The sequence below is a fragment of the Mesoplodon densirostris genome, chromosome 14, assembly GCF_025265405.1.
Source record: "Mesoplodon densirostris isolate mMesDen1 chromosome 14, mMesDen1 primary haplotype, whole genome shotgun sequence".
Lineage (NCBI taxonomy): Eukaryota > Metazoa > Chordata > Mammalia > Artiodactyla > Ziphiidae > Mesoplodon > Mesoplodon densirostris.
This window is the reverse complement of record NC_082674.1, coordinates 22,573,070-22,590,801: the sequence shown is the minus strand read 5'-3', so window position 1 is coordinate 22,590,801 and position 17,732 is coordinate 22,573,070. Positions and strand designations below refer to the sequence as shown.

General features: G+C 41.7%; 1 protein-coding gene across 1 annotated transcript in view; it reads right to left on the bottom strand.

Moving 5' to 3' along the window:
• Positions 1–17,732, bottom strand: part of BABAM2 (BRISC and BRCA1 A complex member 2) — a 454,460-nt gene that overhangs the window by 20,780 nt on the left and 415,948 nt on the right. The gene's annotated exons all lie outside the window — the stretch shown is intronic.

Sequence of the window (17,732 nt, the reverse complement as noted above, 5' to 3'; positions counted from 1 at the left end):
GGGCAGCAAGCATGAAGCTGAGAGTGGCAGCGCTGAAGGACGTGCAGCCGAGTGGAGATCTGGAGATGACAGTTGTCAAGTAGTCCAGAGAAAATGTTCACAAGTCAACCAAACAAGTGTGTTGGGAATTCTCAGACCCCCCGAATTATTACAGAAGAACTCAAGGTAGTAGACCCAGGCTGAAGTTCAGACTCAAATTCTGGATAGCTGTGTGACCTTGGGCAAAGCACTTATTTAAATTATTACAGAAGAACTCAAGGTAGTAGACCCAGGCTGAAGTTCAGACTCAAATTCTGGATAGCTGTGTGACCTTGGGCAAAGCACTGCCCTTCTCTGGGTCTTCTTTGTTTCACTTGCATAGTGAGGCAGCTGGACTGTCCTCCCAGCTCCAGTACTGAGGTCCCCAGACTCCCCAGAGCATGGAGCATGTGGTCAGTTACCATCACGCCTGCTCCGGTAGTCTCAAGTCATTCACGCCACAGGGACAGCTAAAGTCGCCACTTTTAGCAATGTTCCTGGAGGAAGCTCTGTGAAAGGGGGCTTGCACTTATTCCGTGAGACAAGTTATCAGACCACAAAGGCTGCCTTCATTCTGCCAATTGTCTGGGAGAATGTGCTGAAGAAAGATGGCTGGGGAGATGTGAAGGCTGGTACAAGACATCCTGCCCCACTTGACCTCTGCTCCCACCCCAGACACACACAGCGGGACCCATCGGCATTTACTGTCTCTACCCAGGAAGTGATTTGAAGGCACTGTCAAAGTCTGCTGAGCAGAGCCTTTATTACCTGAGGGACAAGACTAGAAGATGGGTGGGTCCCCCTCCTCAGGAAGGCAGACTGATTGTTCCGACCGATTCCTGAGCTGTCCCTCCACAAAGGATGCCCATATCAATTTAAATTTCAAATAAACTTCAAATAACATTTCAGTATAAGTATGTCCTAAATTTTGCATGGGATATACTTATACTAAAATTATTTGTTGTTTAAATGGAATTCAAATTTAACGGGGCAACTTGTATTTTTAATTGCTAAAACTGGAAACCCTAACTCTGGAGAATAAGAGTCGGTCTCTTGAGTATTGAGGTGGCAAAGAAAAGGTGAAAGGGCCCAAGACAAGCATTCCTTTACAGTGGTGCACAAGTGTGACCACAGATCTCAGTTTTTACTGCCTTCCTTAATATTTCCAAGGCAAGAAGGCTCTATTATGCTTTATATATCTATGCCAAGGCAGGTCACTGTATCAATATGTAATCTGCTAATTGAAGAAAAACCTTATTGCCTACAGAAAAGAAGATCAAGTTCTTAGCACAGCAGTTAATAACAAGTCACCATTAATTGAACACCAACAATAACCCAGACATTTTACAATCATTTCCCCACTTAACATTCACAGTCCACTGTGAGAGAGGACTGTTATCCTCATGTACAGATGAGAAAACCAACATCCACAGAGGTAACAAACTACTGCTAGAAAGTGGTAGAACCAGGATTTGAATTCTGGCTGGTCTGATCCCAGAGCATCATTCCTCCTACCGTGCAGAACTCTGTTACCTGCCTCTTTTCTTTCCTTCTCTCCTGCCTCATCTACTGCTGCCCTCTTCAAAGGAGACTGGCCTACCTGGAACCCCACGGTTCCTGGCCTCGGAGCCTCTGTTCCCTCTGGCAGGAGCGTCCTCCCTCCATCTCTGCACATCAGCTCCTACCCACCCTCTAGAGTCAGCCACCTCAAGCTCAGGAAACAGACATCATCTCTCCTCGGGACTCTGACTGCATTTCACCTGCATGTTGCACATGCTGCTGCCTGATAAGTTATTTATGTAGGATTTTCATCTCACCTCTGGTCCAGTGAAGGCAGACTGTGTCCCACGCATCACTTAACATGGTGCCTGATACCTACTTTGAATTCAATAAATATTTGCTGAATGAATGAATAAAAGAATGGGAAAAATGCTGGTGATCTGGGCAGGACCTAATCAAAATGACTGCCACTACAAATCCACACTGGGGCTCGCCAAACCTGAGTGCTGACCGAGGCAGAGAACCCAGAGACTCTGCAGTTACAGACAGACAGCTGAGCTCAGTTGCCTGGCAATTTTGGGATAACTCAGGCAATCAGTCTGAGGAAGAGTGGCAGGGCATTATAAGAGTAGAATGCCAGTCTAAAAGTTGGGAAACCCAAGGTATATCCTCAGTTTCTACACTAAGTTACGCTGTGACCTTGAACAAGTCACTTCACTTTGTGGGGCCTCAGCTTCATCATCTGTAAAATAGGTGTAATGGCAGTACCTGTCTCATAGGGTTGTTACAAGAATCACAGGAATTAAAATATATAAAGCATTTATAGCTGTGCTGGTGCAGTGAAAGCCCTCAATGCATATTTATTATTATTACTGTCTATAAGATGATCAGGAGAGACTGGTTGATCCATTATCACTTATTCTCAGAAAGAAGCAACATAGTCTTGCCTTTACATATACGTTCCCATAAATTTCACTTTTTTGGGCAACTGAAAGAATGACAATTTAAAGACTATCCAATCCCCAAAATGATCAATAATGGAAAATTTTGGTCTTCTAAATCTGATTTTTAGAAGAGCTACAGAGCTTCCCACTTTGCAATTTTGACTTGTACTCAGTGTACTGAGTGGTTAATGTCATGGATGCCCTATCATTGGAACAGAATCTCAACCAGTGATAGACGGTTCCAAAAATCAATCAGTGGGCTTTGTAGTTGGGACTCTTCACAACAGGTGGATGAGTTTTAGCACCTGGAGGGCAGCAACCCTGTGTGTGTGTGTGTGTGTGTGTGTGTGTGTGTGTGTGTGTTGTGGTCCCCAGTGCTTTGCACATACTCTGTATATACAGTTGACCCTTGAACTACATGGGTTTGAACTGCACGGGTTCACTTAACCACGGGTATTTTTCAATTGTAAATACTACAGTACTACACAGTCCATGATTGGTTGAATCCACAGATGTGGAGAAACTCTGGATACAGAGGGTCGACTGAATGTTATATGTGGATTAACTCTCGCATTGTTTGAGGGTCAACTATAGTGTATATAGCTCTTAAATGTTTGCTGAATGAATTACTAGCAATAACTCCACTGCAGAAGCCATTGTTACACTTGATTCTTATAATCACGGCTGCTCTAAAGCCTGTTCTCCCCCTGGCCATGGCACTTCTACCTGGCAACTCAGCCTGACCATCCAGGGCACTTTTTCTTCTCAGAAGTGACTCTGGTTAAGAACTACCCTAGATCACTCCAGCCTCACTTCTGCTTTCTTGGCTTCCATTTTCCATTAGGCATGACTAAGTGCCAGAAGTTCTGTCTGGGAAGATAGGAGTCACTGGAATTTTTTGTCCTCTTCTTGATGTGCAGCCTTCCTGCTGGTTTGGAGGCAGCTGTGAAGCAGTGTCTTTCCTTTGGCCTGCTCCATTATCACACCCCTTTTCTTCTTTTGCCCACTGATTATAGTAGTAAGTCCGGCCACAGGAATGTTCACCTTCCCTTAAAGGTACTCAGTGTCAGGTCTCCATACTCTTAGGAGAGCTATTTCTGCTCAAGAACACGGGGCCACAGTGTCCCTCAGCCTGCTGGGTGAGCCACTAGGAAGAAGGTTCGATGCCCGGCCACCCCAAGGGAAGGTGGTGGGTACATGGATGCAGGCATGCTGCCCTCCAGCCCTTGACTCCACTGTGCTCTCCTGTGAGCAAGGGAGCAGGAAATAGGCAGAGTGAAGGGGAGAGGCCAGAGGCGGCTCGGGCCGGCCCTGGACCAGTGATCAGGTAAAAGGGTTCTCATCTTTGTACTGTATGGCCTTGAACAAGTTCTTCCAGGAAATGAAAATGATGAAGTGAATGTCAAGTCTATGCCAATCACTGTGCTGAGGGTTTTAAGTATACCAATCACTCCATTTAATTTCCACCACAATGGTTAATGCTGACCATACTCAATTTTGGTGGCACTAGATGATGCCTAAGGTTCCTTCCATGTTCCACGTCCTGAGACTGGCCCCTACTGCCACACTTACCTTCCTAAATGCACCCCTGCTTGGTCACCCAACCTAGCTCTGCTATTGGCTGTGGATTTTGGAGGTCACTGGCATAGTGGTTACTACCCCAATATCTGCTCCCTGTTTTTGCTCACCTCTATAAAGCTGTGATTTTAACAAGTCATGAATCTATTTCATTTTCACAGGTGGTCCCTGTGCTGAAGGATCTGACCACAGACAAGACAGAATCCCATTTCTGCAGAAGCAAGGCTTCTGCTTGTCACTAATGATGTGCACAGATTGGATGGTCGTTCTTTGATGCTTCCCCTATTTCTAGAATGCATGCCTTAATGAGAAATGATAGAACCATGCGGCTTGGCCCTCCTGCCTTGGCTGGACTCCACATCATAAGCCCTGAGCAGCCCCGGCGGCACCTGTCAGAAACCAACACGCACATCTGAACAGTCAAGCCTAATTCCCGAGAAGCTGTTTTAACTTGACATCTGAAAAAGTATTACATCTAGAAGTATTTTACTGGGTGTGTGTGTTCAGGGCATATGTGTGCATGTCCCACAGCTGAAGTGTTCTATAAATATTAGATACGGGTTGTACAAAAAAAACATCACGTACGGAGTGTACTTAATTCCATTTAGCAATGTTTTCAATTTGTGTCTGACCTCTGGCAACAGAGATGGAATTTTGTCAACACGAACAAAAAAGTATGCTAAACTACCTTAAACACAATTTTCACTTAAAATCCCAGAAATATGTTAGAGCTTAGCGATCATCAGCTACTAGCCCAGTACTTTCAGATGAGGGTACTGAGGCCCCGAAAGGTGAAGTGTCTTTTCCAAGTTCACACAGGAAATTAATAATGGTCCAAATGAGACCCAGGTCTCCTAACTCCCAGGCTGGTATTCTTTGCATTTTCTTTACTTACTGTACGTTTTTCCTTCCAACTGTTCAAAGGCCACTCCGATTTCATGAATAAGCGTGTGTTTCTACTTTCGTATACTATACAAATCCAAAACCAACTCCTCCCCTATTTCTTTCTGACTTTATAGGACATCTGTCTATTTTTCCAAGAAAATGTAGGGTTGTCACTCACAAACAAGGAAGTAGGTGTACTTGGTTATCATGAACATTTTCCCACCCTGGGAGGGATGATCAGAACCCAAGCCTGAGCTGATCAGTAGCCTCTCACAACAGCACAACTAAGTGAATTCCCCCAACTAAGATGTGCTCATCGCCCAGTTACTCTTCTGTGTGCAGCTCCTTCCGGCTTGCATGACTGAGACCAGAGAGTAAAGCCTCACCCTGTTTCCCACTGAGAAAGCAGCATGGACAGGGGGTTCAGTCCTGAAAACAGCCCTCAGAGCGGCCAAAGAGTGGAATCAAAGGAAGCCAGGAACCCAGCTGGAGGGCCTGGGGGAGGTGGCCTGAGAGGTCCTGTGGAAGGAGCGGGGAGGCTGCACGGGGCTGCGAAGGCTCCGTGCCTGGTACAGCCTTGGCTACACAGGCTGGAAGTGTGGTGAGCAGCCCACTCCAGGATGAGGGCTGTATTAGAAGTAATTGATGGCCGGGCTTTTTAATGGAGCTTATCATTTCACAGCAACAGATGTGAGGTTCTAATAAATAACATGTTCTCTCTGACCTACGCAATTTGGAGAGGATGCCTGGATGCCAGGCAGATCTGGATTCCTCCCCGTCTCTGTTGCTCTCTCTTCTGAAAGAAAAAACAAACCAAGTCCCTTGAAGATACTTTTCAAAATGATTCTCTGTGAGAGTTCAAAGATCCAAGAATTTTATGGTATTTAATTGCTTTATTTTTCTCCTCACAACTTCTCTCTCTTTAAACCCTAGCTTGCGAACACAGGAACCCGGGGCACATGGGGGAGAGGAAGGCTTGGCGCCCTTAGCCCTCCCCAGTTCCTCGGGAGGCACCATCACTGGTTCCTCTCCTGTCTTCTACGGGTGCTCTCATCCCCCAAGCGAGGCTGGCCTGGGCCTGGAAAATTCCCTCTTCTCTCTTGAGGGGAGTTCAGCTGAGATGAGGTTGGGAGTTTTTAAAGGGAACTACTCCTAGGAAACTCAAGGCAAAAAAAAAAAAAAGAAAGAAAACCCATGAATCATAGCAGCAGCTGGGCTTGCAGGCTCTGCCACTGAGGTCTGAGCCCTGATGGGCCCCCTGTGGCCGAGCTTGCTGGGAGCCCCAGCCTGGTTGCTCTGCCTAGCTCGGGGCTCTCCCTTCCATTCCCAGGACGCTTCCTGCCCAGAATGGCTCAGTTCTGCAGCTGCTCCCCTCGCAGAAAGGCTGTGAGGGTGAGCAGTCACAGTGGCCACAAGTCTTACCTTCCTGGTCAACCCCTACCCCTGGGTGCCAGATGGGAGTTCCAAAAATACAGCTATAAAGGGGAGGGATGGGGGGGGCGGTTAGTGGTCCTGGGAGAGGGAGAGGGCTGCAAAGTCCCCGTCAGGGTTTTCCCTAACACAGAGCGATGACTGGACACCTGGGCCCCAAAGCTGGTTCAGTCAGGGTTCCCTCTGGCCAGCTTACCAAGCACAGGGACTGCAGAGAGAGGCCTGATGCCACAATTAAATCTTACCAGGAGATGCGAGTAGGCTCACATTATAACCACTTATGCTTCAAGATCACCCCTCCCCCCGCCAGCCCTACCCTGGTCTCTAAAGAATTCTCAGGCCTCAGGGCTCCTGCAACCTCCTGTGAAGTGCCCTCTTAGGACTGGGATTTCCACGCTGTGCTCCATGGCATCCCAGAGGGGCCCTGGAGGCCAGAGTAAGGGAAGAGATGAGGAGCACATCAGGTGGGGACATCTAACCCCCTTCTCTTGAGGACAGAAGATCTGTTTTTACCTGTTTTACTTAGAGGGCTAATGCGTAAGACTGGATTGAAGCGTTTAGCAGCTAATGAGAAGTCTGAAGGAAACAGTGTCTTTGGGAATACTAAGGTATTAACGACGAAAAATAACTGAAATAGCCCCAAATGTACAATTTTTAAAAATTATTGAAAGAGAAAGTTATTCTGCAAAGACAACAGAATGACAAATAATAGAAGTATGCATGGTGAAGACCCACATATGGGAAATTAGGGGTTGCTTTGGGAGTATCTCAATAAGTTTCTAAATAAGAAAATAACATCTCTTTCTGACATGGAGTCAAGAGGGGAAACAACAAAATGTTTTAGAAGGTTCATGATGAATTGCCCACATGTGTTGACCGAGAAGCTATTTTTTGAAATATTCCATTTATATAATGGATTTCATGTGTGACAAGCCATTGCAGTAGGTGGTTTTAGGGTTCAATGCTGTTCTGAGAACGTACTCAGGCCTCTAGGATCAACCTAATGCTTTATACAATGAAACTCAGGGAAAACTCACTCCACCTATTCATAGATTTGTCAAACTAGAAAGGATTATAAAAAATTATCTGATTCATTCATTTAGACAGAGCTAAAGCTATGTATAAGATACCAAGGTAGGTAACTAGCGGGTTCAGTTTTTTTTTTTTTAAGTGATAGTTGGTTTTATGTAGATTATACAGTTGAAGGATGGAGTTTTTCTGCTTTTCAAACTGGCTGTACTGGCACCAAGAAGACACACCCACAGGGGACAGCAGCCATGGATGGAGCAGCCTAGAACTTAAGAATCTCTGGCCAAGTCACTGAAGTTTGAGGGGCTGTTTACTTGGTTGCATGTGTAGCTAGCAATGCCGACTCCGCTATCTTTTACTTAAAAATCTCGGGCTTCCCTGGTGGCGCAGTGGTTGAGAGTCCGCCTGCCAATGCAGGGGACATGGGTTCGTGCCCTGGTCCGGGAAGATCCCACATGCCGTGGAGCGGCTAAGCCCGTGAGCCATGGCCAATGGGCCTGCGCGTCCGGAGCCTGTGCTCCGCAACAGGAGAGACCACAACAGTGAGAGGCCCGCGTACCACAAAAAAAAAAAAAAAAAAAAAAAAAAAAAATCTCTGTTTTTCCTCCAGGTATGATGATGCTGAATTCTAACATTTACTGAATGCTTATGACATGCCAGATCCTATGCTGGACAATTCACCTACATTGTGTAGTAGGCAGAATTCTAAGACAGCTCCTAAGATTCCTCACCCCCTGGTGTACACTCCCTGTATAATCCCCAGGACTGTGAAAATGATGAATTTCATTCCTGTAAGTGGGTTATGTTACATGGAACCAATGGATGACTTTAAGGAAGGGAGATTAACTGGTAGGCCTGACCTAATCAAATGAACCCTTTAAATCAGAGATGATCTAGATGTCAGTGACACAGAAGTCAGAAATTGGAAACATAAGTGTTTGATGTACTACTGCAAGCTTGATGATGGAGGGGCCCACGTGGCAGGGAATGGCCTCCACCTGACAGCCAGCAAGGAAGCAGAGACCTCAGTCTTATAACCACAAGGATCTGAACTCTGCCAACAACATGAATGAGCTTGGAAGAGGCCCTGGGCCTCAGATGTGGTAACGGCCCCAGCCAACACTTTGATTTTAGTCTTTTGGGACCCTAAACAAAGAAGCCAGGAAAGTTGTGTTGGATCCACAGAGAGTGTGAGATAATAATTTGTGCTGTTTTAAGAAATAAAATTTGCGGAATCAACAATAGAAAATCACACATCCCATTTGATATTCTAAACTAGCTTCACTATTTTATAGATAAGGAGACAGACTCAGACTATGAATTTGCCTAAAGTCACACAGCTAGTGATAGCAGAGACAGGTTTAAACCCAACTCTCTCTTGACTTTAGGGTCAGTGCTCTTAACTGCCACATGCATTTCCTCTCTGTATTTATGTTACTCAAATGCCAGGCCTCTGAGGAGGGAGGCTCAGACAAGTGGTAAAGAGAATGGGAAACTTTATCTATCTGCCTGGGTGTGGATGTGCAGAAAGCCAGAATAAAATGGAGATATAATTTTTCTTTCTTTTCTAAAATTCTTTAGAAGTCAACTGACTATTAAAAGCCAAAGTAATAACAATGTATTGTGGGATTCATAATATATGAAGAAGTGAAACATCTGAATATAATAGCAGAAGAGAATTACATTGTTTTAGGCTTCTACATTATACTTGAACTGTTGTAATATTAATTCATGGTAGACTGAGATAAATTAAGAATATATTTTAGTGTGTTAATAACTAAAATACGATACACAGAGCTATAACTAAAAGACCAATAGAAGAGAGAATGGTATACTAAAAAATACTCAAATAAATCAAATGGAAGATTTGGAAGGGAAGAACAAAGGGATAAAGAACAGGGGAGGGCTTCCCTGGTGGCGCAGTGGTTGAGAGTCCGCCTGCCGATGCAGGGGACACGGGTTCGTGCCCCGGTTTGGGAAGATCCCACATGCCGCGGAGCAGCTGGGTCCGTGCGCCGTGGCCGCTGAGCCTGCGCATCCGGAGCCTGTGCTCTGCAACGGGAGAGGCCACAACAGTGAGAAGCCCGCGTACCACAAAAAAAAAAAAAAAAAAAAGAACAGGGGAAATTAAACAACAAATAGTAAGAAGATAGACTTATACCCAACCAGCTCATTAATTATATGAAATGTAAATGAATGAAATACTCCAATTAAAAGGCAGAGATTATCAGACTAGATTTTAAAAACCAAGTTACAAAAGGCTTCCTTGACATATAAAGGCACACATAGGATGAAAGCAAAAGGATGAAAAAAGATATACCAAGCAAAAAATAGGCACAAGAAAGCAGGAATAAAGACGCAGATGTAGAGAATGGACTTGAGGACACGGGGAGGGGGAAGGGTAAGCTGGGACGAAGTGACAGAGTGGCATGGACTTCTATATACTACCAAAATAGATAGCTAGTGGGAAGCAGCTGCAGAGCACAGGGAGATCAGATCGGTGCTTTGTGACCACCCAGAGGGGTGGGATAGGGAGGGTGGGCGGGAGACGCAAGAGGGAGGAGCTATGGGGATATATGTATATGTATAGCTGATTCACTTTGTTATACAGCAGAAACTAACACACCACTGTAAAGCAATTATACTCCAATAAAGATGTTAAAAAATTAAAATTAAAAAAGAAAAAGAAAGCTGGTGTAACTATATTAATATCAGACAAAGCAGAATTCAAGTGAAGTAGTATTATCAGAAATAGTGAGAATCATTTCATAATGATAGAATGGCCAATTTATCAAGAAGATATAACAATTCCAAATATGTATGTACTTAAATAACAGAACTTCAAAATACAAAAAGCAAAAAATGACAGAACTAAAAGGAGAAATAGACAAATCCAAAATCATAGGTGGAAATTTTACCACCTCCTTTCAGTAACTGTTAAAATAATAAACACAAAAAATAATAGTAAGGATATAGAAGATTTGAATAACACTAACAAGTAATTTGACTTAATATGTATATAGAACACTATACCTCAGAACTGCAGGACACACATTCTTTTCAAGTTCACATGAACTATTTATTAAGATAGACTATACGTTGGGCCATAAAACAAGTCTCAACAAATTTCAAAGGATTAAAATCATACAGATTATGATCTCTGACCAAAACAGAAATTAAACATCAGTAACAATAAAACATCTAGAAAAATCCCCAAACACTTGAAATTCAAGCAGCACAATTATAAATAACTCATGGTTCAAAAAAGAAATCACAAAGGGAATTAAAATTTTTTTCTAACAAAATGATAATGGAAAAGACATACAGATGGCCAAGAAGCACATGAATAGCTGCTCAACATCACTAATTATTAGAGAAATGCAAATCAAAACTACAATGAGGTACCACCTCACACCAGTTAGAATGGGCATCATCAGAAAATCTACAAACAACAAATGCTGGAGAGGGTGTGGAGAAAAGGGAACCCTCTTGCACTGTTGGTGGGAATGTAAATTGATACAGCCACTATGGAGAACAGTATGGAGGTTCCTTAAAAATCTAAAAATAGAATTACCATACGATCCAGCAATCCCACTACTGGGCATATACCCAGAGAAAACCATAATTCAAAAAGACACATGCACCCCAATGTTCACTGTAGCACTATTTACAACAGCCAGGTCATGGAAGCAACCTAAATGCCCATCAACGGACGAATGGATAAAGAAGATGTGGTACATATATACAATGGAATATTACTCAGCCATAAAAAGGAACGAAATTGGGTCATTTGCTGAGACGTGGATAGATCTAGAGACTGTCATACAGAGTGAAGTAAGTCAGAAAGAGAAAAACAAATATCATATATTAACGCATATATGTGGAACCTAGAAAAATGGTACAGATGAACTGTTTTGCAGGGCAGAAATAGAGACACAGATGTAGAGAACAAATGTATGGACACCAAGGGGGGAAAGCGGCCGTGGGTGGTGGTGGTGGTGGGATGAATTGGGAGATTGGGATTGACATGTATACACTGATGTGTATAAAATGGATGGCTTATAAGAACCTGCTGTATAAAAACAAAAAACAAAAAACAACATATCAAATTTTGCAGGATACAACTAAAGCAAACTTTAGAGAGAAATTTATACCTTTAAAGGCTTATATTAAAAAAGAAGAAAGGATTAAAATCAATGATCTAAGCTTCTATTTTGAAAAAATTGAAGAAGAAGAGGAAATTAAACTGAAAATAAATTGAAGGAAATAATAAAGATAAAAGCATAGATTAATAAAATGGAAAACAAACCATGGATAAGATCAACAAAGTAAAAGCTTGTTTCTTTGAGAAGATTAGAAAAATTGATAAACACCTAGGTAGACTGTTTAAAAAAAAAAAGGGAGAGGAAAAAGATACAAATTTTCACTCTAAGGAATTAAAGAAGTTATATCACTATAGCTCCCCTAGATATTAAAAGGAAAATAAGACAATACTATAAACAATTCTATGCCAATCCATTCAACAACTTAAATATGATGGATAAATTTCTTAAAAAAACCCGCACAACTTGCTACAACTAACACAAGAAGAAATTTTAAAAAATCTGAATATCCCTATATTTAGTATAGACATTGAATTTTTCCCCCACAAATAAACTCTACCAAACATTTAGAAAAAAATAATGCCAAACCTACATAAACTCTTTCAGAAAACAGATAAGGAAGGATAACTTGCCAATTCATTTTATGAAGCCAGTGTGGTGCTATTATCAAAGTCTAACAAGGACAACACAAGAAAGGAAATTTCAGACTACTATCACCCATGAACACAGATGTAAGACTTTTAAGATAATTTTAGCAAATAAAATCTAATAATATAAAAAAGGATAAAATATCATGACTCAGAAGGGTTTATTTATCCCTGGAATGCAAGGTTGGTCTAACAGTCAAAACTTAATTAATGTAATCCACCACTTTAATAGAAAAAGAAAAGCCACAGGATCATGTCAATAGAGGCAGAAAAAGCATTCTACAGAATTCAACACTCACTCATGATAAAAACTCTTAGCAAAGTAGGAATATAAGGGAATTTCTTCAATCTGCTGAAGACATCTATGTAAAACCTACTGCTAACATCAATTTTAATGTGGAAATATAAGGCCAGATGTCTGCTCACAGCACTTGTGTACAACACTGGACTAGAGGTCCCAGTCAGTGCAAGTAGGTTAAAAAAAAAAAAAAAAGAAACTAAAAAAGGTAAAGATTTAAACACTAGAAAGAAAGAAGTAAAGCTGTTAACAGATGATATGACTATTTATGTAAAAAATTCTAAGAAATCTACAAAAAAGCTACTAGAACTTAGGATTGTAAAGTTAGCAGTGTCACAGTACACAAGGTCAATATAGAAAAATCATTTCTATTTCCATATACTAGCAACAACTGGAAAATAAAATCTGAAAAGCTATCATTCACAATAAAAGCAAAAACATTTAAAAATATCCAAGACTTCTACACTGAAATCTTAAGACATTTCTGAGGTAAATTACAGAAGATCTAAATAAAACCATGTTTACTGATAGGAAGAATTCAGTATTGTTAAAATGTCGATTCTTCCCTTGTTGACCTACAGATTCAATGCCATCCCAATCAAAATCTCAGCAGGCTTTTCTTTTGCAGGTTGGGGTTGGAAGTGGCAAACTGATTCTAAAATGTATACAGAAAAAAAAAGGACCTAGGACAGCCAAAACAATCTTTAAAAAGAATAAAGTTGGAGAATTTACATTTCCTGATTTTAAGAACCATTGGTATTGGTATATAAACAGAAAAATAGATAGATGAAATAGAATATCCAGAAATAGACCCACTCATATATGGTCTATTTATTTTGACAAAGGCATGAAGGTAATTCAACGGGGAAAGAAAGGTTTTTTCAACAAATGTTGCTTAAATACCTGGAGATATATAAACAAAAAAATTAACTTTAGCATCTACCTCATACCATACCCCCAAATTAATTTGAGATGGATCATAGACTTAAATGTCAAACCAAAACCAAAGCTTCTAGAGAAAGACATAGGAGAATCTCTTCATGACCCTGTGGAAGGTAAATAATTATGAGGATACAAAAATATTAACATAAAAATAAAACACTGATAGGGCTTCCCTGGTGGCCCAGTGGTTAAAAATCCACCTGCCAATGCAGGGGACACGGGTTCAAGCCCTGGTCCGGGACGATCCCACATGCAGCGGAGCAACTAAGCCCGTGCACCACAACTAGTGAGCCTGATCTCTAGAGCCAGCAAGCCACAACTCCTGAAGCCTGGGCGCCTAGAGCCTGTGCTCTGCAATAAGAGAAGCCACTGCAATGAGAAGCCCACGCACTGCAATGAAGAGTAGCCCCCGCTCACCACAACTACAGAAAGCCCACGCGCAGCAACAAAGACCCAATGCAGCCAAAAATAAATAAATTAAATAAATATATTTAAAAAAACCCCAAACACTGATAAAATAGATTTAATTAAAAATAAAAAATTTCTGCTCATCAAAAGATACTGTTAAGAATATGAAAAGGCAAGCCATAGATTAGGAGAAAATATCTCTAATACATATTTCTGACAAATATATAAAGAACTTTTAAAACTATTAAAACTTTTAATAAATAGACCAACAACCTGATTAAAAATAGGCAAAATTTGAACAGACCCTTCACAAAAGAAAACATACAAATAAGCACATGAAAATATGCTCATCATTAATCACCAGGAAATCAAAATTAAAAACACAATGCTATGTCACTTCATCCCCTATAGAATAGCTAAAATTAAAAAGACTGATAATACCAAGTATTGGAGAGGATACGGAACAACTGGAACCCAGCATATTGCCGGTGGGAGTATAAACTGGTACTACTTCAAAAAAGGTTGCCAGTTTCTTATAAAGTTAATCATACACATTCTCCCAGGTATCTACCCACAGAATTGAAAACATATGTCTATTACAAAGCTTATATAAGAAAGTTCATACCAGCTCTATTCATAAAAATCCCCAAATTGGAAACAACCTAAATATAATATGCAGATGAATGGATTAGTACATTATAGTATATTCATATAATGAAATATTGCTCAGCAGTAAAAAAAGGAATGCCATAACAGATAACTCTAAAATAATTATGTTGAATACAAAAGACATAAAAGAGTACAATCTGTATCATTCCATTTATTAGAAGTATCTAGAAGGGGAAAAACTGAGACATGGTGATAGAAATCAGACAGCATTGTCTTGGGGGTGAGAAGACTAATTGGAAAGGCGTAGAAGGTAACTTTGTCAAAACTCCATCAAAAGATACACTTAGGGACTTCCCTGGTGGTCCAGTGGGTAAGACTCTGCATTCCCAATGCAGGGGCCCGAGTTTGATTCCTGGTTGGGGAACTAAATCCCACATGCATGCTGCAACTAACAGTCCGCATACCGCAACTGTGAGCCCACCTGCTGCAACTAAAAAACAAAGATCCCGCATGCCGCAATGAAGATCCCGCATGCTGCAACTAAGACCCAGTGCAGCCAAAAATAAATAAATAAATAAATAATTTTTAAAAAAGATACACTTAAATCTGTCCACTTCATTGTATGTAAATTATAAGTGTATGTAAATTACACGACAATAAATATCTTTAAAAGATATATGCAAGGGCTTCCCTGGTGGCGCAGTGGTTGAGAGTCCACCTGCCGATGCAGGGGACACGGGTTCATGCCCCGGTCCGGGAAGATCCCACATGCCGCGGAGCGGCTGGGCCCGTGAGCCATGGCCACTGAGCCTGCACGTCCGGAGCCTGTGCTCCGCAACGGGAGAGGCCACAACAGTGAGGGGCCCGCATACCGCAAAAAAATAAATAAATAAATCAAAGAATAATACAAAAGAGATTTCGAAGCAGTATATGACCAACAGTCAACCAAAACTGGGAAGAGGGGAAAGAGCTGCCTGCAAGTTAGCATGGATGGGAAAACCATAAGGAAGAATGCAGAAGGAAGGGTACACCTGCAGGAGCAGAAAGACAGCAGGAGGAAAGTCGTGGGCACAGGCACCGTGGGACAAAGCAGAAGCTAAACCCAAGGGTCTTCCACATGTCCACCCACTGACTGACCCTGCATATCAAGCCCATCAGTAGGGAGGAGTACAGTCTTGTTTTACACGATGAAGTTCGGGAAGGTTAATAGCCCTGCCCAAGGCCACAGAGCTTATAGATTAGAACTTGTGATAGGAACTGGGGCACACATGACCCTGAAGCCTGTGCTCACCCAGCAGAGGGTAATTTACTTGTGAGGACAGAATCTGCTGAACAGCCACGAGCAAGAAGTACATGTCATAGGAAGAGGCCTGGCCAGAAAGTGTCCTTTCTGAATTCACATGCTTAGAATTTTGCTCTGCAGGAGGGAATAAACAGCTGACTCCACTCAAAGGGCTCTAGCGCTGTTCATAAACCGTGAGAGTGTTTATGTCCTGGGCAGAGCTCTCCAAGTGAATTATAGCCTTTTACGCACTGTGTACATACAATATTTTCAGCAGGGGGTGTAAGGAATGCTGCAGCTGACCTTTCTCTCTTTCTGTCCTGTCTCTCCACCTTCTCCACCAAACTCTGGTCTGTACCACAGGACAGTTCTCTGGTTGTGCTTATCCATTACCTGGCCTTCTGACACAGCTCAGGGAAGTTACTCAGGTCAATTTAAGAAGGAGCTTTTAAACTATTTCTTCTTCCTAGCATGAGCTGCTGGCTTTCTCTTTTATTACATTTAAAATGGATCCATCTTCACTACAGTAGAAAGCAGACTTTTTTAACATTACTTCGGATGTTTTCTTTAGGCTGGTAAAGTAAAGCAAATGTCTCTTGCAACTCTGAACCAATCTGTTAAGATAAACAGGCTTCACTTACGATATTCCTATACTGAAATCATAGGCTTGCAACTCCTTAAAGACTCAATTCATACATTCTAAAATATCTACTTAAGAAGCACACGTGTGCGTATATGGATGCACGGACACAGACACACACACCGAGATAGCTTTGCCATGGAAACCACAAAAACACATCTGGTTCAGACTCCACAGCACATACCACAAATAACAGCCCATCTTCTAAGGGCAGATCCTATGTATACACAGGGAAAGACCGGAGAATTAAACAACTGCAATCCCTCAAATGTAAAACTTACATCATAATCCCCCTTTTCAAGTTTATTTCAAGATAAGTCAGTCTTACTCATTGTTATTAGTTACATTTGCATATGTTTGTTATTTTCCTTAAATAGAACTTCAGACTTGGGCATCACAGACAAAAAGGAATACAGGGAGGAAGGGCACACTAAAGATTCAGGTAACAACAGCTCTGGATTCCACATGTGAATCTGGGGAGGTCTGGATTTCTAGAGAAAGCTACCCTGTCATTATTTAAAAGAGCCCCAACCCTGCTATGAGTGAAGGCCTTGTACTACAGAAAGTATAGATGCCAGTGGGTACCTGGGGATGAAAATAGAACCCAAGGAGGGGAAGGAAAGAGCAAGAAGTCTTACCAATCAAGAGCATTCTAGGTCTGGAAGGCCAGGTTTTACTAGTAGGTACTTTAAAACCGTCACATGTTTGATATGATAAAGGCTTTGATCTCTCCTGCTGGGCTATAAATTCCATGAAGACACGGACAATTTCTAATTTATTTATCATTGTATCCCCAGCAAGGGGCACACTGCCTGGATCATGGTAGATGCTCAGTAAATACTGGATGAGCAATAAAGAGGATGCTGAACTGATATTCTTCATTTCTGTGATTCTTTGGATCTGATCGTCCTTCAGCTGGGATCACAGGTGTGAGCATATGGCTGTACGGAGTGATAAAGTAATAACCACCTGCCACTCTTTTGATTTACTTTTGGAAACTATGGTGTTGATCCACTGTTGCTTCAATCTAGGAAGGCCATGGTTCGTGAAGACTGGTGCTCCAGATACTAAAGTCTTACCTATAAAATCTCTCTGAATTTACATTTACATATACATATTCCATATGACTGGTGAAAGCTTTCTACAGAGAGATTCATGTGCAACAGTTGTATCTCTAAATTCTAAGCTCCAGCTAACTTCAACCTTTATCAAATTCCCAACTTATTTCCATAAGGATTTTAACAGTCCTAAGCTATTTGTGTAGCAATTTATTCAATCAAAGAAGACACAGGCCGTACTTTAGGTAATGGCTGCAGAGATGCAATGGGATATATAATTCACTCTGTTCCTTCAAAGACTTTATAGTTCCATATGAAAAACTAGGTACTGGATCCATGTATTGACTACTAGGCAAAAAT